Source organism: Cotesia typhae, unplaced genomic scaffold, assembly GCF_013202065.1.
Source record: "Cotesia typhae breed Kobodo isofemale line unplaced genomic scaffold, CoteBio_Ctyphae contig_48, whole genome shotgun sequence".
Classification (NCBI taxonomy): Eukaryota; Metazoa; Arthropoda; class Insecta; order Hymenoptera; family Braconidae; genus Cotesia; species Cotesia typhae.
Genome location: NW_027423756.1, coordinates 7,875,598 through 7,902,684, shown reverse-complemented (window position 1 = coordinate 7,902,684; position 27,087 = coordinate 7,875,598). Strand labels below are relative to the sequence as shown.

The window sequence follows — 27,087 nt, the reverse complement described above, 5'->3', positions numbered from 1 at the left end:
TTGTAAATTGAAATTTTTTTTTTCAAACTAAAATTTATTATTTTGATTAGCTTTTTAATTGTTATTATTGTATTTTTATTATTATAGAGTAACATAATACGGAGAAAAAAAATTATTTAACTGTAAAATTCTATGAAGAAAATTTTTTTGATACGAGAACATGTTGTTGATAACTATTGAAATGATGAAAATAGTTTTTATTTAAATAATTTAGATAGAGAAAATTGTATGTAGGTGTCAAAAAATTTATAATTTTCAATGATTCATTACAAAAAATTTTTCAGTCTCTCAGTGTATTATAGAACCCTAATTATAATTACAAAACACATGAGCGAATAAATGCATATAAATAATGGCATACAAATTACCACGAGCCTCAATTATAATTACTCCACAACGATCGAATATTCAATGATTTAATTTTGTGTAACTAAATAATTAAAATGAAATTGCGTAAATTGAATACGTATATTACAAATTCAAAATTTGTATCTGTTACTATATTGAATCACTCTGACGTGTATATTGCTCACTTATGTAAACAATAAACGAACAAATTAATTTGCAATCTGGCAATCTAATCCATTTGGTGCACAAAAAGCCCGCGCTCGTATAGGTATGTTTCACTTAACTAGAAAGGTTTTTTCCAACACGTAAATTAACACAACTTTTGTGATCAATTGTGTTCGTCATTGAACAAACGACTCGTAAGCGACAACATGAAAACAAAAATAAAAATAAAACGGCACAATCCCTCATGCGATGCAATTGAACATGTATCTTTAACAGAAAAATATATAATGGAAACAAAAAACACCTGCACACATATTGAGACCGAAAAAGAGGCACAGAGAATGTCAGAGCGAAAGAGAATCGGGTTTGAAACGCAAAATCCACAGGCTCACGATATTGGACGAATAAATGCTTTGTATGTTTTTACGATTCAAATATTGGAAGATAAAACTTTTCAATCCTTGTTGATGTATACTTCCATGGTTCCGATTACGTTCCAACAGTTGGCACTATATTTTTAAACTTTTTTCATTTATTTATTTGTTTGTTTTTATGTTTACAAAACTTAAATTTCGGTGAATTTTTAAACCGATTTCTGATCAAGCTGAAAACAAATTCATTTTATATGGATAAATTTTTTTTATCCTTTCTTTCAATGAAATTATATCGCGTTAATAATACCAAAAGGGTGTATCAAAAAAATTTGTTTTTCTTTTCTAATCAATTAAGAAATATGAGAAATATAAAAATAAAATAAAAATAAAGTAAAGATAAAAAGCTTCGCTTTAAAAATCTATATGATGTCAATAATTTTTCAATATTTCTTATCATTTGTATTTTTATAGTAAGACATTGAAAGTATTTATATTTTAAACAGGAAAATTAGAAGTAAAAAATTTTTCTTGATGAACGCTCTTTCGATTTTAAGCATTTTTTATCCTAAAGCTAGAAAGACGTATAAAAAAATTTTTAGTTTCATTTTGTAAATAAATTTTTATATTTCTCGCATTTTTAAGTTGATTGGAAGAAAAAATAATTTTTTAGACGGCCTTTTAGCATTAGTAACGCAATATACATCTGATAAAAATCAATGTTCAACATTATAATGGCCATATGAATTTGCAGAAGTGACATACCCTACATTGATAATAATCTAAATATAATGTTATTGTAATTTACAGATGTTGAAGTAAAGAGGAGCTGTGACGATGTGACAGAAGAAACAAGTTGAGAGTCCATTAATGAGAGTTTATGATGACAAAATGAGATGTGCCGTTTACTTGGTGAAGTTCACTCTGTAATTTTCACCGGACACCACCGGAGGAGATCGTAGAGAGTAACTGTTGGTCAGCGTCGTCATGCTGAACTTTCTCCTAACAACCAGACACTACTCGGATATAGAAAACAAATTGGCATAATTAGCCCATTGTTCATCTACGTCGATGTTGTGGGAACTAGGTATACGTGAGAGTTGTGAATGTCGGTCTGGGACTTTGGACAAAGATTAATCTTGCTGACATGCCAGTATTAAAGGACTTCGTATTCATACTCTACAATTTCTGAATCTTCAATCTTTACATTTTGTAACACCAAATAAAATTCCGTTCTAAAATAGTCACTTAAAACAGAAATAAATTACTTACATAAAATGGCAATATTGTCACATCTCTAAAATATTCTCATTTCTTCTTTTTCTATTGGCCTTTAATAGAGTTTTAACACATTTAAATTCAATAAGACCCGAGTTAAAAATGATTTTATCTTTTATTTGAAAGCAATGAATGTAATTTAAAAACTTGTGGACTTTATTACTTTGAGCGAGTTATATTTAGGTGTCTTTAAAAAAAGAATAACTGATAACTGATGGTATTTTATAGCGTGAAAAATTTTTCTGATATCCTAAAAGAATATTTTAAACAGCGACTGGTTATCAATTTCAGATAAAACCATTAATTTGCTTTAAAAATACGTCTTATCTGTCATAAAAAAAAACTGACGCAATAAAAAAGCATAACCTTGGGGATCAGATGTCAATGGTCAACAAAAAAAAATAGATATGTGTATATATATAATAAATAACAAAGTACTACATTTTCCTGTCACAATATCAAATTTATCTCACTCATATGGTATGTGTCATCACCCCATTTTATCACCAGTGTCACTATTTTCGATATGTGACAGTATAATACCGTATAACTTGATAAATTTCCATTGGATAGCGACAAATTTTTCAGGTAAAATATTCTTATGTGAGAACGTAAAAAAAAAAATAATATTTAATTTTTTAGTTGTAATTTTTTCAATGGATAAAAATATTTAAATTTCGTCATATTAGCAAAGTTTAAACACGAATGAAATGAATTTTTTTAAAAAAAGAACAACGTTAATGGTATAAAAGTATTTTTCCAAGTGAATTCGAGAATTTTATTTGAGAATATGCTAATGAAACCTAAACGGAGGTACAACTGCAGTTGAACATTGTTCTGTAAGTAAGTTACTAATTTTGAAATTAGGTGGGTACGTTTTTGTGACATAGGTCTACCCTGATTGCTTTAATTTCCATAATCGAACTACCCAACGGACTAACTCTTTTTATTTTCTCTTTCTTACTTATTTGCTGACTCACTCCCTCCCTCAATAAAAGAGTTTTGTTGGAATAGTTTCCAGCATTTAATTTACTGCTGGTATTTACTGCATTAATTAAAAACTTTTGTTTCAATCTTGGTGTGAGCGCAGTATAGTTGAACAAAATTAAAACAATTATTATCGTCTTTTGTATTCTGTGTTAGTTAATGCATTAATTCACGTTTTGTTTTTAATGAATCAAAGGAAATTTAATGTGTCGCATTGCTAATTAATAATAATAATTTTCGAATCAATAGTTTGACGCTTCGAAGGAAAAACTGGAATAACTCGTGTTTTATTCCGCCCTGGCGCTGTATTTTTCATAATTGGATTAACGCTTCAAGGTAGGATGTCTGGAGCCAGCCGAAAAGAGACAATTTATTGTCAATATCGGTGTCTCCAGCGCATGCGCAAATTATTATATTAAATTAACAAAAATAACTTCCAAAAGATTGAAAAAAATAATCATTCGATCGGAAACTAACTATTGGCACCGATAAAGAACGACGCGTTTTGATTAGATTGATTGAACAGACATTGAAGCTCGTAATCTCAATGCGAGTGATATGAAGATAATAATTTTCCACCCAGTTATTGAATATAATAGAATTAAATTGAATTTAGTGTGGTGAGGTTTGATAATAAATTTGTTGGTAAAGAAAAAAGATAAAAAGATAATCTTGCACTCTGATGTGGGCAGTCGAGGAAAATCCAATTGCCGGATATACTACCGTATTTTGTGCCTTTCCCGATCTATCCGCACCCTCGTATAATCTGCTACGATTTAGCCGGATCCTACGTAATTGCTTGTGATGGGCTTTACAAATTCCACCCAAGGCGTAATTCTATAGACATCTATAAAACATATATATATATATATTTTTTTTTTAATTCACTAACAATTGTTTCCCTATTGACAGTTAAACATCATCATATAAATTTTAAAAGTTTGACACCCTATTTTGTTCTATATAAGAGATTTAATATATATATTTATACATTCGATTTTATTTGCATACGAGGGATACAAAAAAATATATAGGTGATAAAGCTTATAATAAATCGCTAACACGATAATCTTGACAAAATTTCAAGTGAATTTTTTTTTCTATTTATTTCAACCCAGTGTTATAAAGTTTTGTGATATTTAAAACATGTGTCGTAAACTTTTTTACGCTGCTTTTATGAAATATGTTTATATACAATAAACTTTGGGGTTGAAAAAAATTTTTTAGTATTTTCATTTTTTCGTGATTTTTTCATTGATATTACATTCATAGAACTTTTGACAAGTGTCGAGAGTAGAAAAATTTAATATCATACAATATGGAAATTTTTCTCGATATATGACTGATAGAATTAAAAAAAAAAAAAAAAATCAATGCAAAAGGATAAAACTCATGAAAGTCTTTTCATTCAGACCATTATCTCGAAAAACAGTAGGCTATTCATTAATTCATTTAAAGTGATATCCTTCATATCTTTAACAAATAATGTTTAACTAAATGTTATTATTTAAGCTTCTACGCATTCGTCGAATTCAATAAATTTTATCATTTTAAAACACTCCCTGAAACAAGACTTAATAATTTATTTGATCTTTGTATTAAAATAATGAATAAAAATTGGATGGATATACAGTTTCCGCGTCGCACGAAGGAAAAAAATCTGGGAAGTCCCATAAAAATCCGAGACAATTGAGCGGATGGCCGTAAAGTCGTGGATGTTAATGATAGACGTCCTTAAATTTTTTACCCGGATGGACACCTGTCACACACTGATGATAAATTGTTTAACCCATGCACAATAGTTTTATTTATTTATTAAATTAATATATTTCAAGTCAGTTCATGCTCCATGCATGCGTTGAACAAAAAATAAATATAATATATTACATGTATAATATGAAGAAAACCGTGAATAAAGTATGAGAATTTCAATAACTCTAAAATCATACACAGCTGAGCGAGAAATTTCAGCTGTATTTGGTGAAATATATGAGAGTGAAAATCACGTCGTCGCGAAACTTGGTATTGTTCTAGACATTTATGTAACCTTCCAGTTTGGAACATTAAACTGTTCAACGTATAAATATAAATATATCTATGTTGTACATACATCCACATAACTATAGGCCGATAAATATATAATATGCACTGGTGGGTGTGGTTTCAGAATTGACAGCAGAAACCAAACAATTACGTGGTCCATATTGTACCAACGTCAAGTGTAGACAAGTTAAATTCATTTCTATTATTAAATCGACGGCAATCAGATTCAATTTTGTTCTGACACGCAAACTTGTTTTTGTTTTTCTCTTGTTTTATTATCGCCAACACGTTTTTCATTTCTCTGTCGCTTTTCGTAGAATTTCATAGTTTTTTTTTTTTTAATTTTATTTTCATTTTCTCTATCCAACCTACTGTCAGGACTATTTTATCTATCCTCATTTTAACGCAAATCCTCTCACAGTCAAGAACAGTGTAATTGGTTTTTGGCTGATTGCATATCTAAAACATTAGTCGAGGATTGATAGCAATTCATTTCCTCACTGCCAATCCGTTGTCGTATATTTAAATATGCAAACTATTCATTCAGTAATTAACGTGCATCTCGACTTTTAATTGTTAATCAACAACTCGTAAAAAAATTTTTTATTATAAAGCTTTAAATTTTTACAAAAGAAAAAATAACGTGTTATTACTTAATAAATATTTATCTTTCATAGTAATAACAACAACAACAATTATTAAAAAATATTAAAGCCATCTTCTGTTTACCTTGAGAAAAAATAAAAACGTAAATAATGTTTTACGCGTATAATATAAAAAAAATATTGGTAACGATATAAAGATAGATAATATTTAATATTTTTATTGATGAGCCATAAAATGTTTGATGTATTCCATGGGTAAGCGACCGCAAATAAATAAATCAAAACAATATAAATAAATAATGACATAGATCAAAGAAAAACATACGAAAGAATACGCGACTGGAAAGAAAATTCAGAGGTTTTATCAGTAGACGAACTAAACAGAGATATTACTTTTTTAAGTCCCAGGAGTCTTGGAAAATTTAACGTCTAACGAAAGCACCCCACGAAAGACCATCTGTTCCTTGGACATATATATTTGTGTATGAATAAAAGTTGATCATAAAAATATAACATAAATTACACAAAGTAATACAATATATGCAAACTTACATTTACAATTTTGAAATATACAACGAAGACTTAAGCATGCAAATTGATCGGAACCTTTTTGGTCCTATCATTTCTTTATCATTCTTCTGAGCTTTAGAATATCAAAGAGTACTGTGCCGAAAATGTTAGTCAATTCAGAATATATAAATAAAAAAATAAAATAAAATAGTAATGCCTTGAATAATTTATTCTAACAACGTAATGTTCAATCAGGGGACAATCACCCAATCTAACGAACTCGGAATAATTAAGTTCTCAATAGACCTTCGAGAATGCTTGACTCAATAGTCCTTTTCATTTCTCAAATCCCATTTCTTCGTCTAGTGTAGAATTGCCAGCACTACTTCTACATTTACGTCCACGATGTAGTAAATATCTATAGAGGTAATAGAATTTTATTTTTTTACTCAACACAAAAGAGTAGTCATTGAGAAATACCATATTGTTATCTACTGAAAAAGGTTTTAGTGTTGAATATAATACTGCATTATTGGTAATAAATATTTGTTTGATCCTTTTTACAAATTTTATGATAAAGGAAGATTCATATTCATCTGTAACTTGATTAATTAACTGGATCAACAATAGTCACAAATACGCTGTTGGATTTCGTAAATCCTTTTTGAATATGACAGCTCGATATCCTGTCAATATCAATTTCATATGTTATTATTAATAATAATAATAACAATGCTAAAATAAACATATAGTAGTATTTGCTGTTGATATTCGATACGCTAATCGTAAAGCGGTATTGTTTTCATTAAAAATTCAACTGTCGAGAGCTTTTTTGTTATTTGATTCCAATAAATTTTTAAAATTCTTTGAATAGTGTTTAATTATCAGCTAAATTCATAAGTTATAATTTTTTAACCAATTTACTCAAATTGAATATTTTCTAAAATATTCTTTTGCCTTCAAAATAAATGTAAAGTTAAAAACATCTTTATTTTTTCCTATGAGTTTTGGATGCCTGCATGCGGGTCGCTAGACTCAAGTACCTACTTTTATGACTCTCTGGCCGTTGAGGTCGTATAAATGCAACCTCTTGTTCTCTTCGCAACCCGAACGCTCATCTGGTTCACATTCGAATTTTTTCCATTGCGACTTTCCCTTTTTTTTTATATATGTAATATTTTTGTCAACGTACTTTTCTTAATAATATTTCTCGGAACTATCCCACCAATAATATAATGAAAAGAGTCTCCGTACTCTTGTGTACACTATATACGTCCAAAAGCGTCAGTCCGAAAGGATCTTTCCTAGCGACAGCTACGTCAATTCCCACCAAGCTCGCAATCCGAAAGTCAACCATAGCAACTCTTAATCAATCAATAAAAGGTTCACACACCAGTTTCCTTTATCGTTCAAATCGTCAAGTGGTTTTGTGTAAGTTCAAACGTGCCAATAACATTCTCAATCTGCAAGCTGACCAAAAGAGATACAATTGTCCATTCATATAACCCGACTAGCAGCCAACGAGCCCACCAGCTTCCAGAAATATCATCCGGCTCTCATCAATCTTTCATTAAGGAGCAGTTTCGCTAAATGTAATTTGGTATAGTATTTTTATTGCATAAAAATACTAAAAGGTACGCACTCAATTCATTTATTCATTATTCTGAAATGCACGCTATCTCTTTCAAAATCATTGTTTATCTGTAAGTTTATCGTTCAGGCTCTCGAACGTCCTGAACCGCTTACGGAACAATGTATTCAATTATCTATGCACGAGTTATCTGAAAGGTTTTCGTTCAGCAGCCTCCGCTCTGACTGAACCGCCTCTGGAGCAATGCTTCGTACATATAATACCGAGTTATCTGGAAGGTTTTCGTTCAGCAGCCCTCGCTCTGACTGAACCGCCTCTGGAAAGTCCACCTAAACACTACCTGGCCTTTTGGGTTCCTCTGCCTTACAACCAGAGGAACCTCGAGAACTAATGCTAACTTACTTCTTTCCATATCATACAGTCCACTCGATTCTTATCTCTACTCTTCAAGATAATTCATGCAAATCAATTACAATGTGAGATTCGATTCCTAGGAAATTATTGAACGAGCATATTAACGCAGTCCAGACCAGAGATCGAGTCAGATACCTCCGAGGAAGAGCTGAACCTCCCTTCATCAGACCTACCAGCCGACGTACCAACCTGAGTCATCAACATCCTCAATTCCGAACGAGTTTCCAGTCAACTACACGTCAGATCCTGCGGTTATCAGAGCCAGACATTTTTTCTACGATTGTTATAATTTAAAGAAATTTTGTAAAAGCCCATCCATAATAAACCGGAGCTTAAACAAAACAAATAGTCTACACAAAAAAAAAAAAAAATCTGAAATAGAACCTTGAAAATATTTGAATTTATTGTACTCATTACAAATTTATAACCTTTCCTAATTTTTATAATACTTGAAATAATATTTCTTCGAAAGTCAAAAAGTTCAATATCACATCTGGCTTGTACAACAAATTAAATGGTTTTTTCATTGAATAAAAGAATGCAGGAATAAAATGAAAATCTCAATTAATAGCTCTCGTAAAAAAGTATGCATACCATGAAAAATTGTAAATCTATACCACACACTAGAATTAAAAGTTCTTTTATTATAAACTAATTCATTAAGAATATAGTATTATAAATACAATTATCGATAGTTATTAATTATTAATTAAAGTTAGCCGATAAAATTATTGATAAAGTAAAATTTATTGAGTAATCTCTTCTGTTTACTCTATACACTCCGAGAACCATTACCGTCGGAGTATATACGATTTTATTTTTATTACTATCGCCAATTTAATACTCACTAAAATCCCTACTAGTGGGTTCAATGCAAACTCTAATGCTTGATAAATTTCCATAAGCTAAAATCTTACTTTGAGTATTTCCATTGTTTCAATTAAATAAACAGTCTTTCTCTAAACAACTTATTAGTTAATATCAAAACAAGAATAAATAAATTAAAATTAACGAGATACAAAAAATATTTGAACTGAAGCTTCTTAAGGTATCTCAAGGAAGTAAATCAGGAAATCTATTGCGTTTGTGAATGCACGAGTGTCTCAAGCAGAGAAGTGGAATCGTATTCTAGGATTCGATAAAACTCCGCAGCGTAATTTTGTCCAATGTGAAAAGAAAAAAAAGAACGAGGCAAAATTTTTTATGCTCTTTATTCACTAATGTTCTAAAGGCACTTTTAGTACAAATCGATCATAGACATTGATTTTAAGAGATCCTTCTTATTTGACAAAAACTCAGCTCCTTTCTCAATTCGAGCTAAATCTTTGAGTACGTTCGATAAAAATCCTGTTGACTAGAATTTGATTCACGTGAAAAGGTAGATTTTTGTAGAAATCCAACATTTTTTTTCGAGCATTATCTATAGCTCATTTTTTATCGATTTATAACAATTTTATTATTTTTACTATTTTTTTTAGCGAATAACTCATCGCTTAAATAAAAATAATTAACAACAAGGTATTCCAAAATCCCTATAATTCACAAAAATGGTCAGTGGATGCAGAATAACAAAGGATTAAATCCGGAAAAATAGTGGGCTGAAGATGAAAGGTCGTAGTGGGTTTCGAGGAGAAGATATTCAGAATACGCTGAACAGGGCTTATTGTTCATAAGCTGGGGGAAGAGGACGAGAATAAGGTTTTGGTCATTTCGATAATTTACAGCCCGATGAAGCAAGGGTTAGCTTGCTAGTAAGCTCTCAGGAAAGCTAGGCGGATCTAGAGTACAATCGCTAACCAACAATACAAGTGGGACGTAATCGCGATGTTATAGTTCAATTCAAGCAATGCAACGCGCATTGTCTTCTTGCAACTACACTTCACTCACTTCAATAGCCAACATGCTGTTTAGATTTCTGTTAAGTATTAATCCTTCTTAGATATTAGTATTTTACTCATCTCTATAATGATCATTACAGGAAATAATACTACGATAATTATTATTCTTACTGTCACAAAAATTGTATTTTTCGCAAAAACAGAAACAGAAGTTTTGTTTCAATCAAAAAGAATTGTAGAAAATTCAAATTAAAAATAAATATTTTAATAACTATTGTAATTTTTTCAATGAACTTTAGAGTTTTGTTACGTCATTCAATTCGCCGTTTTATCCTTGGATATAAACTTTAAAGCGAAATAAAGAATGTTTAAACAGGCAGTTATAATTCTATCACTCACAAGTTTATAACAAGTTTTGTTTTAAACAATTTGATGTCATTAAAAATGTACGATTTATTAAACAACAAAAAATGTAATATCAGAATTTAAATTGTAGATTTATAAATTGGTTTTTTAAAGTATGTTATTCCACGAGAATACCTCCGGACACATATTAATGTATGTGAAGATAAATTCAATTAATAGTTCCTTTACTTTAATGCATTAAATATTCAGTTAAATTTAAAATTCATGAGTGTTAAAATTTAATGAAAGTACAAATAAGCAATATTATTTATTTTTTATTTGATTTTACCCAAATGAGTTCGTGAATAAATTGTACGGTTTGAATAATTTCGAGTAAATATACCTTCAATACCAGATCTTCTAACGATTAATCTTTGCCTTGCAAACACATGAGATATAATAAGCTTATTTCTACATTGAAATAGTATATTAGCTTTGAATTAACTTTTTCATCTATCTATTTCTACTTTTGATATCTTCATTATTTATACATCAACTTTGAGCTTATACATAATATTCTGATGAGAAGAAAAAAATTTCATGTGAATTAGGGTGGGTCAAAAAAATCGAATAATTTATTTTTGATTTTATACTCTGAAAAATAGGTTCGTAGACACCTAAAAAGAATTCTCTCCAAGTATAAGCTCTTAATTATAACGGGAAGGTCCTCCGCTTTGCGGGTTTCTATTTTTTTCGAATAATCAGATAAAAAAATTTATATCTCGCTTCCAACTGCTTGGAAAAATATTCCGTGGCATAGATTTTGTGAGAAATTGAATGCTTTACAAAAAGGTCTCTTATGACTTTTTCAAAAACTCAACCGATTAAAAGATATTCATAGTTGAAGTTTGGCTATTTTAAGGAAAATATTCGTTTTTATTATGAATTTTATAAGTCGATGAAAAAAAATTATTTCGGATTGCGGAACTCATGATTTTATAGGAAATTTACTGCTCTACAAAAATGATCTCTTATGATTTTTTGATTAAGTGAAGCCGTTACGAGATATTCATCGTCAAACATTAACGAATATCAATATTTCCAGTTTTTGATCAATAATTCGATAAATTTTAATTTAAACTATGAGTTTCAGGAAAATTTACATAAATTTGAGTTTCGATCGATAAAGAAATGTTATAATAAGTTAGATAAAGAATTATTGGAATTATCATTGATTTTCCTTGGAGAAATGCCTCAAGAAAAGATTTCTTTCAAACGTCCTGGTGCTGTTCATCATGCTAGATGGATGGCTAAGGCCATTTATAGTTTGAAAATGTATCTATTCAGAGATGAATTCAAACTCTCTCAGAAAGAATTGCATGGTCTTCGTCATTTCTGTATTTTTATAGTCACATTGTATTTAAAAGCTTGGTTTTCATCAACTTCTGCAACAACTGCTGCTTATCATGACTTGCAGTTTATGAAAAATTTATTGGAGTACAAACATATCAATCCTTTGATTTCTTCAGCTACGTGTGAAAAAATGATTTCGCACTTATGGTATTTGAGCGATGAACTTGCCATTTTATCACTGTTTGACGATGGCGTTCCATTAGAAGTAAAAAAAAGTATTGTTGAAGCTGTTAATACTCGTGAAGGTACAGATTCTAAAGCTAAAGATTTGTAATTGCTAAAAAGATTTGAATTCATTGGCGCAGAGAACTCTGAGTGACTTTGTGTCTAAAAAGTCATTAAATCTTTTCAAAATCTTCGATCTACCGTATGACTTTCTTGATGTCGATGTTGAATTATGGCCTACTAATGAGAGTTATCTCGAAAATAAAGAATACTTTCAACAACTAAAAGTTGTCAATGATTCAGCAGAGCGAGCTGTTGCATTAGTCAGTGAATATAATCAATGCTTGACAAAAATGAAGAACAATTCCAGTACTTATTGCAAGTTGTCAAAGAACATCAAAAAACATTCCCAAATTGTAATAAAAGAAATTATTTATAGTAATAGCGTACTGTTATGTTAAAAATATAGACAATTATATTGCAATTGATAATTCAATAAAAAATTTATCTATAAAAAAGTTAAATACTGGTTGTTTCTCACTTGATTCAATACTTTTCATATTAAATTTGACAAAGAAATATGTCATTCACTTCAAATTAAACTAATCATTGGCTATATGTCGAAAAAAATGCTCTAATTTCTTGTTTTAATGCAATCAAACAAGCTCAAGACTGAAAACAATATTAAAAAAATTGTTTATAACATTTCTTTATCGATCGAAACTCAAATTTATGTAAATTTTCCTGAAACTCATAGTTTAAATTAAAATTTATCGAATTATTGATCAAAAACTGGAAATATTGATATTCGTTAATGTTTGACGATGAATATCTCGTAACGGCTTCACTTAATCAAAAAATCATAAGAGATCATTTTTGTAGAGCAGTAAATTTCCTACAAAATCATGAGTTCCGCAATCCGAAATAATTTTTTTTCATCGACTTATAAAATTCATAATAAAAACGAATATTTTCCTTAAAATAGCCAAACTTCAACTATGAATATCTTTTAATCGGTTGAGTTTTTGAAAAAGTCATAAGAGACCTTTTTTGTAAAGCATTCAATTTCTCACAAAATCTATGCCACGGAATATTTTTCCAAGCAGTTGGAAGCGAGATATAAATTTTTTTATCTGATTATTCGAAAAAAATAGAAACCCGCAAAGCGGAGGACCTTCCCGTTATAATTAAGAGCTTATACTTGGAGAGAATTCTTTTTAGGTGTCTACGAACCTATTTTTCAGAGTATAAAATCAAAAATAAATTATTCGATTTTTTTGACCCACCCTAATGTGAATTCAAAGGGAAAGAGATAGACAGAAAAATTCAGATAAATCGAATTACGCGTTATAAGTCATAGTAAATGCAATATGATGAAGTTATAAATATCGAATGGATTAAAATTTTAAATATAAATGTAAATATCAAGATGGTAGGCGTTATTATTATTATTATTATTATTATTATTATTATTATTATTATTATTATTATTATTATTATTATTATTATTATTATTATTATTATTATGATAAGAAAATTACAAACACGCTGTTATGTCATAACGCAATTACTATACATCAAAATCAACATCAACATCGTTGATGAACGTCAGAATAATTAATCAATCTTATTAGTGTTTACTCGTAAAGTGAGGAATGGCAATTAACTAAGGTAGTACTTGTCACATACTTGATTTTCGTGTCATATTCTCATCAAAATTACTCTTATTTTGTATAAGCTCATATTTAACAGACTGATTAATTTAACTTAATTTTCTATCTACTTCACATAATTATATTTTATTAAATAAATTTTCCTTTAAAATTTTTGAGTATACATTATAGTTCGCATTTCATGCAAGTATACATTTATTAGCAGTTAAAAAAAAAAAAAAAAACTAAAAATTTTTGACTGACAAAATATTTTATAATTATTTAAATTATTTAGCAGCTGTAACATTTGACCAAACTAAAATCTCTTTAGAGAAAATAATTATTATTTGTAAAACAATATAATTTTAATTAATACCGTACAAAAGCTCAATTTTAGCGTAATTTTTCTTTTACATAAATAAACACGATTATAATCATCTGTTCATTATTCGATTTAATCTCTATAAATTAAAATTACACTTGCAATTTCTGTTGATTAAAATACGCATAATAAAATGAATTATAAGCGGATTAATTTATTCGAAACAAACTATAATTGTAGCTATTGTTTCTATTTTATTGAATGACATAATAACACATTTCCCGAATTTATGGCATGAAAGATGGTAATAAAGTAAAAAAAAAAAGCCATCGGCTTTTATGCTTGTACAATTTTTCCATTGCATAATAAGGTTAAGTGCACATAAAGAGGATCTAAGATACTTTTTTCCTTTGATTAAGATTTTCACATTATATTTACGGTTCTCGCAGCCGTAACTACACAGAAAGTAGTATCAACTTATTTAGTAGGTCAACGTAAAAAAAAAGTTAAAAATAGAATTAAACTGAAAAATATTTTTTTTTAAAATAGACAAATACCTCTACTAATATTTTTCATAGCCCTTATCAATTGCCCGCATGATAAATATATATAATATGGGGTATAAACTATCGACTTTTAACTTTATTAACGTGATTTTAACTTTAAAGTACTTATACCAACACTCCTCGGTTATCAGAACGGTAAAATTTAGCATGATCGTCCAATTTGGATCTCGAGTTAACGTGGAAATTTAATCCCGTTATCCAGAAAATGCTTGTCGTGCGCATACAAGTATACGACATGTAGGTCAATTGCAAAAGCTTCAAAGATCGGTAGGCGTTTTGGTGAGTAAGACATTAGTTTATGTTTTATCAGTATCATACAGTCGATTTTTATGATAACCTATCATAATAAATTTCGGTGCTTTAATTGTATTAAAATTTTGTATATACATGTTTTAAAATTATGTCTCATTAATAAATTTAAATCTCACTAAAAATTTATTATTATAAATGAACATTTTATAACTTTATAAATTTAAGTTAAGTGAAACTTTATCTCAAATATACCTATTTAAATTCATAAATAAAAAATAATATTATTTAAGAAGAGCTTCAGAACATCATTAATAATTACATTTAACATTAAAAACGTAAATTCATATTTTATCATTGAAAGACTAAATATATCTTTAAAATCTGACTAATAATTATAATTATAATAATACATTATTCTAGTTACATCAAAGTTGAAACAAAACTTCATTTACTTGCAATTTTTATTAAAACATTAATGGAAATTTCCAAGCTTGACTTTAACCCGAAAAAAATAACTAATATAACCTGAAAAGATTAACATGATTAAACTCTAAAAAGTTACATAAACTTTAAAGCGACGTTAAGTAAGAGGTTTTAAAAATGCAGCAAAAAGTTAATCAAGAAAAAAATCTCACACAAGTATTCTTATTAGCAAAAAAAAAGAAAAACTATTAATGAATGTAAAAAAGTAGCAATACTTTTAGTTAACTAATCGTTTTAATTACTTAATTAATTAATAATGTTTCGATTCAACGAGTATTGGGTTCAACACATGTAACAGTTGAAACATAAACTCTAGTAGTCGTCGTTCAATCTACCTTTTAGTTAAACTCAGTAACACAGTCATTGCCTACACACCGCTCACCCTTTAGTTCCCCAGTACTTTCCATCGTGACAAATTTCATTCTTGCCAAGGTACGTGCATCGAATATTCTTCGCTTCGTACAACATTCACGAGCTCTACACACAAATGTGTACTGTTAAGTTAGATTCTGTTAATACTGTAAATTAATACCATTCCTATCCGTTTGGTCGGTTGTAATTCTAATTAGTTTTATTTAATATAATTATTATATTATTAGTATATTTGCTTTTGTAAATTAATTAAAATTGACAACATTCAACAATTTCTTTTTCATTTTTTTAGGAAAAATTGTTTTTTGAAACTTTTAGTTTGTTAATATAGAAAGGTGGAATTTTATCGAAAAAAATATTTCATTTCTCGGCATACGTGAGAGTTAAACTTTTTTTGGATGACAAATAATAAGATATTAATCTCTGTCAAAAAAAGTAGGCGTAAGGTTATCAATTTATACTTGTATTGTCTTTCTATCTACCATAAATTCACTGATATGATTATTTTATTAATAAAATGTATAAAATGCTTTTATAAATAAGAAAGTAATTCTGTTTGAATGAACATGTTCATTATTTAAATGAAATTCGATATTTTAGGTTCAAAAAGTCATGAAAAATATCAAATAACATCCATGTTAACAACGAGATTCAATTATACGCTTAATATTAATTTCTAGTATTAATTAAAATAAATCTCGGTGTATTTACTTACATGCAAACCAGAAATATCTGTTTTACCACGGAATATTTGTGCAATATTAATTGATGTACAAGTTTCCATTAGCGTCGCCATAACTCGACCGACATCATTTAATCATTAAATATATAGATATATATTACTCTGCCTCAATAATAATTACTGTAATATAACTATTCTGAATTTCATGTAGCTTCAGTTGTTCTCTTCTGTTTAATTTAAATATTTTATTATTTAATTAATGATTTTTATTTAATTTCATAGTACGCTTTGAAAATTTACAGAAAAAGATAATAAAATAATCATAAATTTGAGTTAAAAAAAAATTTATATATTTTATATTTAGCTCAAAGAAGTTAATTAAAAATTTTAGTAGACCTCATTGATAAATTAATAATAAATAACAAACAGAAAGTTGTAATTGAACTAATTATTCGCACAATAAATCAGGGTAAAAAAAAACTTTATACTGCTACAATGTCACTTTAAAAGGACTCACAAAGTTTAAATGTTATTAACAGTTGAAAAAGTTTTTGTTTACCTCAGCGTTTTATCTTTTTTTAATTTTTTGCCTCTTTTTTTATTTCCTGATAAACAAAGTCACCCAACCAGCTTTTCCACTAACTCTTGTTGACGTGGAAAAATAAGTTACGATTTAATGAATAATATTGTAATTCATGTAAAACAGTTTGAAAAGCAATGTCATACGTTTCGCTTTTACTGCCGCACTATTTTTTCTTTTTTATCTATTTTACTCTATTCTGCCCCTAACTTACAACGTATCTCCATTCGAAAGAACAAACTTTTTATTACCTTTTTTTCACGTGACTATCAATAGCTATTCCGATAGATCAAAGATCTCGTGTTCCTACCAACGATCTAATATAGGGGAATAGCACTCAGTTTTATTTCACTTTGAAGAAACAAAAAGATTTTATCGTGTTATTAATATTGTATTCTTCAGTTTATAGAACAATATAAATTAGCATTCTTTATTCTTTAATTTATTATTATAGCAATATATTTTATTGCCGTTTTATTTTTCATTGATGTTTTTTTTTAAAAAACTTATCAAAAATTCATTGTTTAATAATAAATAAAATTAATGGTTAATTAATAATTAGAGCGACAAAATACATTTCAGCAAGACTAAACACTAAAATAAATTTTTTTACAAAATTGACTATGTAATTAAAAGATCTAGCCAAAACGTCTTTTGTGAATTTTCCTTGCCGTTTTTCTCGAAAAGCTTCGTAACACCTTGAATAAGATGATAATACCTTACTTAATATCATGAATTACTTAAGGGGCACACCTAGTGTAACGGCCTAAAAAAAACGTGATTTTTGGGAATTTTTATTAAAAAAAATACTTTATCAATTATTTTAAAATTTTAAGAATATATTTATACATGTTTTAAGAATACATAATGAAATTTTTGTAGAAAAAAATTAAATATTTTTTAAGTTATCGTCGATCTCTAACGGCGCGAAAAAAAAGGTCCTTCACTGCTGCAGTGATTCCGGCCTTCTCCGTGGATGAAATCTAAAAAAAATATCTCGTTAAACTAGATAATATTGTCTGTACAATGACCTACGATAAAAAAAAAAATCAAAAATTGACAATATGGCGGCGTTTTAAAAAAATAGTCGAATTTTACCTAAAATTTTGGTCGTTTGTGGCCTGCGAAAATTCGATTTTTGATCAGATCAAAAAATCGATAGGTCATTGTACGGAGAACTATATATAGAACATGTAAAAAAATTCGATAGTGATCGGATCATTTGTTTTTGAGTAATCACTGCAGCAAATTCGGAAAATGCTGTTTCGAGAAAAACGCGTTTAAAGATAAAATGATCGTTTCCACTGTTATAAGTGGTTTAAAATCATATTTACAGCTAATCTGCTATTCCAGGGCCATATAATACACCTTCCTCTTCTTCGAAAAGGGCTTGTTCAGCTGAAGAAGCTTTTCTTCGAGATGATCGACCTTCTTTTGAAGAAGCCCTTTGGCGATAATCAGCGATTCGTATTCTCGTGTCGTCCTTAAGAGCCGCAAAATCTCTTGCTGCAGGTCCAACTATCACTCCCATTACATTGAATATCTTCAAAATTGACGAATAACCGTCATTAAATATTGCAGTTGCAAAATTATTTGACAATTCAATAGTTTTGAAGCCATTATGAAGATGCTTGGGTGAAAAGTGCCAAAGTAAACCGTTGTAGCTTTCATTGTTGTTTTGAGTATTGTTACCTTTACATCTATCAAGCAATTCATATCGAGATAAGTCTTCATAAATAGGTTTTATAGCTTCTTGTACTTCTGGATCCAGTGGGAGGTAATCGTGTTTAAATGTACTAGTGATTCCTTCAGCTTCCGCGCGGCGATAAGCGCACCAACTTTCAGCGCCTTCTGGACAATTTTTATGATTTGGGTTTTTGTCAGTTGAACAGAAATGATAAAATGTTGCCCAGATTGCTTTATACATTTCATCTACATTATCTTGATTCCTCATAATTGCTAAACCATAATATTTTTGGAGTTTATTTATAAAATTTACAGTTAACTTTTGTGATGTTTTACTTTTTCCTCCTAATTTCTTATTAATGTTCTTTACACTTCGGCAACGTGTTCCCATTCTTTTTTCACATGTAGATAGCATTCCAATTTAGCAACAGGAATATCATAAGGATTCAAATCTATAAGTCCTTTGTGGGTAGCGCTATCACCATCACCAATATAGCGGGTATATTTTACACCATATTTACTAATGGAACGACCAAACATGTCTTTTACACTATCCACTTCCATTTTTGAGGCAGATCCTTTATGATTGGCATCACATTCTTCATCGTGTAATGATAGCCATTCCTCATAATCTTCAGGTTCGCTATCTTTTTTTTTCTTCCAAAAACACAACTCTGACAATATGTAGATTTTACGCATGAATCAAGAATTTTCTTGCTGTATTTTCCTGCCAGCGTAACTACTCCAAAACGGGAAGTATGGCCACGTTTTTTCCAGGTACCATCGCCGCTAACAGTCAAATTTGTCTCCGAATTTTCTTTCTTTAATGTAAGCTCTTTTTCTTCATTTATAGCTTGCTGCATACTGAGCTTACAAACAGTTTCGGCTGCAATCTGTAAATTCGTAAAACATCCCGCAAAAGTTTGGTCGTAAAATTTGCATGCTAAATCCATTAATCCACAGAAAAAATTTATCCCATTTATTCCGATGCCCAATAGACGCATCACAGCAACAATACGTTTATTTATTTCAAATGCGTTATTAATCATTGGTCCAGAATTAATATACGAATTGCCACATTCACAAATAATAGCAATTTTGAACCCTAGGCCTCTTGAACTTACTTGATTGAAAGTAACTTTTTTTTGACAAGTTTTACACACCACTAAATTACTAATTGCACTAAAAACTGATAAAAATTGCAAAATACAATATCCATGAGATGGGTCAATCACAACATTATTGTCATTATTTTGTAATAACTTTTCTGCGGACGTACTGGTATTCGCAGTAGATTGCTCAAATGTAAATCTATTTCCGGTAAACTTGCGTTTTTTCGCAATTGATCGATGCTTAGGAACATTGTGAATTCCTTTTTTATTTTAATATGAAGATTGATCACTCATTTTCAAGAAAATAGCACGTGTAAAATTATGATGCGCTCGATACAACGATCACAATGAGACTAAATGTGTCTGGCTCCGAAAATAATTTACGTGGCAGTAAACGAAAAATTTCTAGAAATTTGTAGAAATTATTATAATGATATATTTTTGTATACCTGAGAGCCAATAATAGAAACTGGAATCGTGTTATAGGGGCTAGAAGAGACAGTAGACTCTGAACAATACTTCAGGTACGTCTCGCAGCTAATGACACTCTAGCTGCCGAGCGGCTGCTCTTTAAAATGTTATAACTAAAAAACTATTTGATATATCGATTTGAAATTTTAATATGTTATTTTTAAAGGTGTAATCTACCGAAATATGAAAAAAAAAAAAAATCGACTTTTTCGAAATTTCACACTAGGTGTGCCCCTTAACTACTGTTACGTCATAATCGATAACCTATACTATTAATGCCACGATGAAGCTTCAAAACAAAAGAAGATTTAAATAAATAAGATCCTGCAATGAAATGTTTTAATAATTTTCTCAGTGCATAAAACATCAAGCCTAAGTAGTAATAGCATTGTATAGTCAGACAAAGAGTAATAAAATTTTTAAGTAGATAAAACTAAATTACTTATACAAAAGAAAAAAGTGATGATAACAAAAATAGAATTAGTAAAGACAATAAAATGTTGTTAAAAATTCTAAGAGACCTGTAATGGAATAGAATATAAAAAAATTAAATTATGCGAAAAAGAATTTTAATGAAGAGCTGAGAGCGACCAGTGGTCGAGAGCCGCCTGCTTGAGTATGAGTGCATGTGTAAACGAGTAACCAAAGTTGCAACTTTGCGCACGGTAGAATTTTCGCTAAAATCCTCCAGCGGATTACGTCGCAGGACATTCAACCTAATTGCTGTCGCAAGCTCGATCCGGGGTTCCGGGACTCAGAGAGTAATTTGGCCGGATGGTGAGCCAGAAAACTCGGGTGGACTCAATCTGGTCCCAACGATGTCAATAAATATTTATTTGTAGATAACACCAGTTGTAATTGCACAAAGTGGTTAATTAGGAGTTGCGATATATCACCAAGATAGACTTAACCATGATTTTGTTAGTAACTTACCACTACACAAGTAACGGTAATATTACAGCGGGGATTGATGGGGTCGATGAAATCGCATCTGGGTTGCGGTGAATCAGTGGTTTTAGGGATATACTCGGTCTCTTTCTTCTCGCCTCGTTTTCTCTCTCAGGTGCTGTTCTGTAGAACTATATCGGGCTGTACTGCACCGCATATCGTGTATATTACACCCAGTAATGGAAACCGAGGCTACAGCGAACGATGTGCGACATTGTACACGAATAATCGACCATCATTATACATCCAGTATTCTATCCATGCGCGAAGGCTTTCGCCTGCCCCGTGTAATCGGAACTAAGTGATTAGAGAGCTAATGATTAAACTCACGTATTTATTAATATCATTGATCTTTCGTAAATAGAATAAATTCATTACTTTTAAATAGTTAGTCCTTATTTATTTGTTTTAATATCTAAGAACTTACAACTTACACTATAAAATTTTTACTTAAATTATAATCATCATATAAAATAAATTTAATAATTATTTTATTAGATCATTCAATATTGTGACTTCTTACTTTACTTGGCAATAGTCAAGATTATTCGATAAAAGTGTTGAGTAATAAAATATTTTTTATTCATCACAAGTAATTTGACGATAGAATCTCAACAACTTTTCAATCAACATACTCGATATAAAAAAAAAAAAAAAAAAAAAAAATCAGCAGATTAAACGGTAGAAGTAAATATTGAAAAAAATTACCCGGAAATGGTAAAAGAGAGCAAATTATTTTTTGACGTATTAATTTAAAAGCTTTCAAAAGTGAAATGTGGTATGGTTTAGCCTCGGAAAATAAAACGAGCATTAAAATGCATTTTTTTTTCTTTACCTCACATTCACCACTAAAAGCTAATATAACTTGACTGAAAATGAAGGAAAATTGATTTTATGTAATGAAAGTGTGTAAATATTTCTCCAACTCTTCTAGAAAGCGATAATGATAATGTTGCTAGAAAAAAAATTTTAATCAGTCAACTACATTCCAAAGGGAAGTATATAGCTGCGTAACCTAGCAGTCGACTGACCCTCCCACTCGACTGCAATGAGATGCACTGCGGGTATAGTAACTCAGCATATACAGATCGTAAAAAAAATTTATTAAAATTGAAAAGTTAAATAACATTTTCATTACTGAACTTTTAATAAATATCCTTTTAATTAAATAAAATTTTTTAATATGCGCACTGGGATTAACAAATTTAATGCCGGTATATTCCATGCGCAAAGGCAATGATAAATAAAATAAATTTAATAATCTGGCTTTCTACTGTGTGACATTCGCGCTAAATGTAAAGTATACTTCAAGGGGTGTAGTGCCTAACAGTGAAATGGGTGAGTACACTCACTCATATGCTGCTCCATAGTTCGTTTCTAGCCTAACTGAGCATGGCGAGGGAGAAATTAAATACTGATTAAATTCACTGCAACAGAGCATCCGTGAGAAGGACACCCAGACTACCAATAATATATCTGTAGCTGTGTATATATGCGCGACAAAACGTGGGTTCTTTTGGAGCAGTCGGACACCCAACCAGGGGATAACCCGGTTACTATATACGGCTATACCGTACTATACTGCTCTGTATACGTATTATACAATACCAACTGGAGCGTTACCGAATCTACGGCACACAGCGGGATTATACTGAATTCGGTCCGCGTTCGGCCAAACATAAACGTATTTAGATATACGTGCATGGACTTGTATCTATATATGCTACGGCACGAGTGTGGGTCGAGGCGTGAGTGTATGTTCGTAAATTTGATTGTCCCGCGCTTCTAGTACGACAATTAATTGTGAATGCACTCGGATGGCTCTAAAGAGATGAAACTTTGCGGGTGAGAAAGACCGGGCGTTTAGCAGAAAACATATCTATGGTGAGTGTATTCTGTTAAAAGAAAAGAATTGAGCATTGGAAACAAAAAATTCAATGCATTTAAATATCAAAAAAATATTTGCTTGGTGCAATAAAAAATAAACTTGTTTGAAAGCATTGGAATGAATATTTTATTGTTGGAAATGTTGATGGACTTTTTAATGAAAATTATTTATTTTTCAGTCCCATTCGCTGTTGTAAAAAGCTCGGGTGTTACCTAGTTTTTTATCTTATATTTAATGTTTCACGGATGGCCGCGAGCTACGTGTAAGCTCCATTACCTCAATAGCTTATTCATAGGATTCTAGAGTGTTCATTCTTGATGGGGTATATTAATTTGTAATTAGATTAGTGATCACAATGGACGGTGATAATGAGTAACAAAATAGAATTGGTTGGATGTTTTATTATTTACTTGGATACTCAAGATCAAACCGCATTTTGCCAGAGGTATGAATAAATAAAATTAGCCAAATAATATACAGTCGACGTGTTTTGGGAGTCGAAAGTAAGCTTTTTATTGCGGTTCTAGAAATAATCTTTAATGTATATTAAAAAAATTGAATTTTGATAAAATAGAGGCGAGTTTTGTTGCAATAACAAGAAAAATTAAATTAATATTTGTCAAAAAGGAAATAGGATGAAGAATACAAAAACAAAAGCTACAATAGATTGATATGTTTCTCGAAATTGCACTTTACTCCCGAGAGGTACGCATCGGGCCGTGTAATTGAAAAACAACATACAGGGATGTGATTTCTCAAAAAAAAAAAAAAAAAAAAAAAAAAAAAAAAAAAAAAAAACCCAAGCAGACACATTAATCTGTGAAAAGATTGTCTGCTAGGGGATTTTAAAAAATGTCAAGCTGATGTTGAATCAAGTGATTGACTCGCTAAGCCAAAAAACTTGGCTTCCTTTTTTAGTATGGCTCTTTGCTATTATATGTGTCCCGTATCTAAAAACCCTCACAAATGGGAATTCCCATCTCTTTTCTCACCCACTGTATTCTCTTATATACATACAAGTATTCTTTATTCACTCCTTGTTTATCACAACAGTCTAACTCTGCTCTCTTTATCGTGTGGCCCCTTTTTGGAGATACTTTGCTGGATGAGTAATGTTTTGGCTAGAGATCTAGAACATGCAAGCACAGGCCGTTGGTCTATATCCCAGAGCTTATCTGTAAATCAAGGTCCACTCGGCTACTTCAGAGCTTAGTCAGATATACAGACACTGTTTGAAAGATATCATTCGGATTGGCGACCGATTTTTTATGGTGCTTCAATTTTTAATCAATGTTACACTACTGAAATTATTTTTTTATTGAATTTCAGCGTCAATAATTTGCTGATTGATAAATAATTGATTAAAAAAAAATTTTTTATAAATTTTTTTAATGATAAAAATTTTTTCGACGCAATCAAAAAGATTTATAGATACTTTAATCTGATTAGATTTTAATTTCAGTTAAATAGTTTCACACCGTAGACAATTATTTCCTGTCAAAAGCTCACCTCACTTTTTTGACCCAATAAATCATCAGAAACTCGTGAGTTACAAGATAGCTCTTGACGTTTATAAAGAAAAAACTGGTCTAGTATTGAATCGAAATTAATAACAACTTTTTTACAAAAAGTTTTGTTTTTTTTAAAAAATAATAATTATAACGATAGTTAAAGCAGTAAAGGTCTCTAATGAATTTTAATACCAGAGTTTAATTATGATAATCGAGATTTTATCACTAGAAATATTTTTTCAAATATGGTGACACCTTTTTTAGCTTGCGAAGACGAAAAATATTGAACAAAATAAAATATATTATGCATCTAGCCGTTTTTATTTAAATTTCCTTTGAAATTTTATAAAAAAAAAAAAAATTTAATACACTAATACCCTATTAGGCAGTTTATAAACTATTCCGATATCTTGGTGGTCTTCCAGTGCGACTTGATAATTCTGAGAATAATATTTTATATTCTCTGTAGATTTTTCGCGACCACTTTTCCGTGATTTCAATTTTACATGTTTACACGCTAAATTTATTTATATAATCTTATGCCAATAAAATACATAAATCAAGAGATAAAAAAAATTTATTGAAAAAGCCCGAGTAAAAAAAATATATTTTTAAATTGACTTCTAAAATTTAAAAATAAAAAAATTTTATTGTTTGAAATTTGAATAATATCTTAAAAAGTTATTAAAGTTACCTATTAAATTAATATCCCCTCTAGTAAAATAATTTGAATACGCTCACAGAATCAAAGGCAATAAATTGATAAAATTTTAATTAAGACATCAAGAGATAAATATTTATGACTAAAATTATTAATTAACCATCGTGAACAAAAGAGTTGAGTTATTTGATGTATAAATTCCCGTATAAAATTGATAATAAACTTTAATTAATGTCGAAATAATGTAATCGGTGATGAAAAACGAGAATCTATATATTGAACATATACAATATCAATTAATTATTAAATACCAATTGTGAATGAATTGTCATTTAATAACGTTGTACGATAGTTTCGCCACAACAATAGAAACCATTGCAATTTTCCCCCAAATATTTGTATCTCTATCTGTATATTTATGTACCCATTAAAGTTGTTGGAAAGGGAGTGGGAGTACAAGTGAAGAGATGACTCTTAAAAGAGTCCAAAATGTACTACTGCAGTGGTTTAATTACTCTACTAACTCTCGCGTTTGTCTAATTGCCCTTACTCGCAAGCTGGAACACAGTTGCATGGATGAGAATCTTTAAAACTTTCTTTCTTTACTTCACACATTAGCATTCATTAAAAATGGAGCAAAAAATATTTTCTCTGAAACTGTTATTTTTTTAATTTTTTTTTTTTTTTTTTTTTTGGTAAAATGTTGAATTCCACGGTCTGATACCCGCATTTTTCGCTCATTCTCAGCCGGAAAAATTTACCACGTCGGGTTGGATTGATAAAAGAATTTTCCGGGTACACTTACCACGATTCATAATCTAAATAAAAAAAAAAAAAAAAAAACAATAATAATAATAATGACTAAAAAAAATGCAAGGTAGAAAAATTCTTACCAGGTCACGTGCTGCGAAGTAATCCCAGTCGGTGGGGAATTGCTTGCATTTCTCAATAGAACTCTGCTATTCTTCTCTGTATTTTTTTTTTGCCCTACATTAAACTCTCACACTGCAGAGTAGTGTTCTTCTCTGATCTTATCCACAAATAAAATACCCTAATAATTACTATAAAAACTTTATTTTTATCTTCTAAAACCGTCGTTGTAAATAAAACAAAGTGTTAGGAAAACTTGTCACTGGTAAAAGTAATATTTTGGATGAAAAAAAGAAAAAAAAAGATAAGAAAGAAAATAAAGGAATATTATTTCAACAAACCAAATTAAAGCACATAACACGGTTCGATAGGTAGGACAAGATGATGAAAATTCACGTTAGCACGAAGCATACACAACTGACACTGCTCTCACGACGTACCAGTATGGACCGCGTAAGGGTGGCTGTGAAACTGAGATCTGATCGGAGAATCGTGAATGCGCGGGCGCGCGCATTCATGCTGTCACAGATGTATACGTATATATCTATATATCTATATATCTTTATAAATATATACATATATGTTCCTATCTATCTAGGCAGCGTTATACTATCCCGTAGTATGGTTGCGTAAAATGTAAAAGCAACCCCGTAGTCTGTAGTTTAGGCCCGGATGAAAGTCTCCGGAGTAGTTTTACTTCACAATTAAATGACACTGATACACTGACAGCCTGAATTAAAATTAGTTGCAGTTAAGTTTCTATTTAATTAAATAATACTCAACATATTATTATTAAATAAGAAAATTAACAAGGCATTCATATTTGTTAGAGTTAAAGCGCATCAAAGTTGGCTAATTAAAGAGAATTTTGCGTTGTTTAAAGATATAATTAACGAGTACAGCTAGCGATTAAATTAACAGTGGAGATAAATAAAATAACTTTGGGGGTCTTTGTTGT

General features: G+C 29.8%; 1 protein-coding gene and 1 long non-coding RNA gene across 3 annotated transcripts in view; one reads left to right on the top strand and one right to left on the bottom strand.

Moving 5' to 3' along the window:
- LOC141529869 (uncharacterized) overlaps window positions 1–2,290 on the top strand; it is a 91,230-nt gene extending 88,940 nt beyond the window's left edge. Inside the window, exon 3 of the long non-coding RNA XR_012479668.1 lies at window positions 1,695–2,290. This is a non-coding gene — a long non-coding RNA (uncharacterized LOC141529869). The remainder of the gene's footprint in view (window positions 1–1,694) is intronic.
- LOC141529865 (uncharacterized) overlaps window positions 1–26,559 on the bottom strand; it is a 117,557-nt gene extending 90,998 nt beyond the window's left edge. For both annotated transcript variants that reach the window (XM_074246590.1, XM_074246589.1), the window contains exon 1: window positions 26,153–26,559. The gene's annotated coding sequence lies outside the window, so the exon portion shown is untranslated. The remainder of the gene's footprint in view (window positions 1–26,152) is intronic.
- Between the last annotated feature and the right edge of the window lie 528 nt (window positions 26,560–27,087).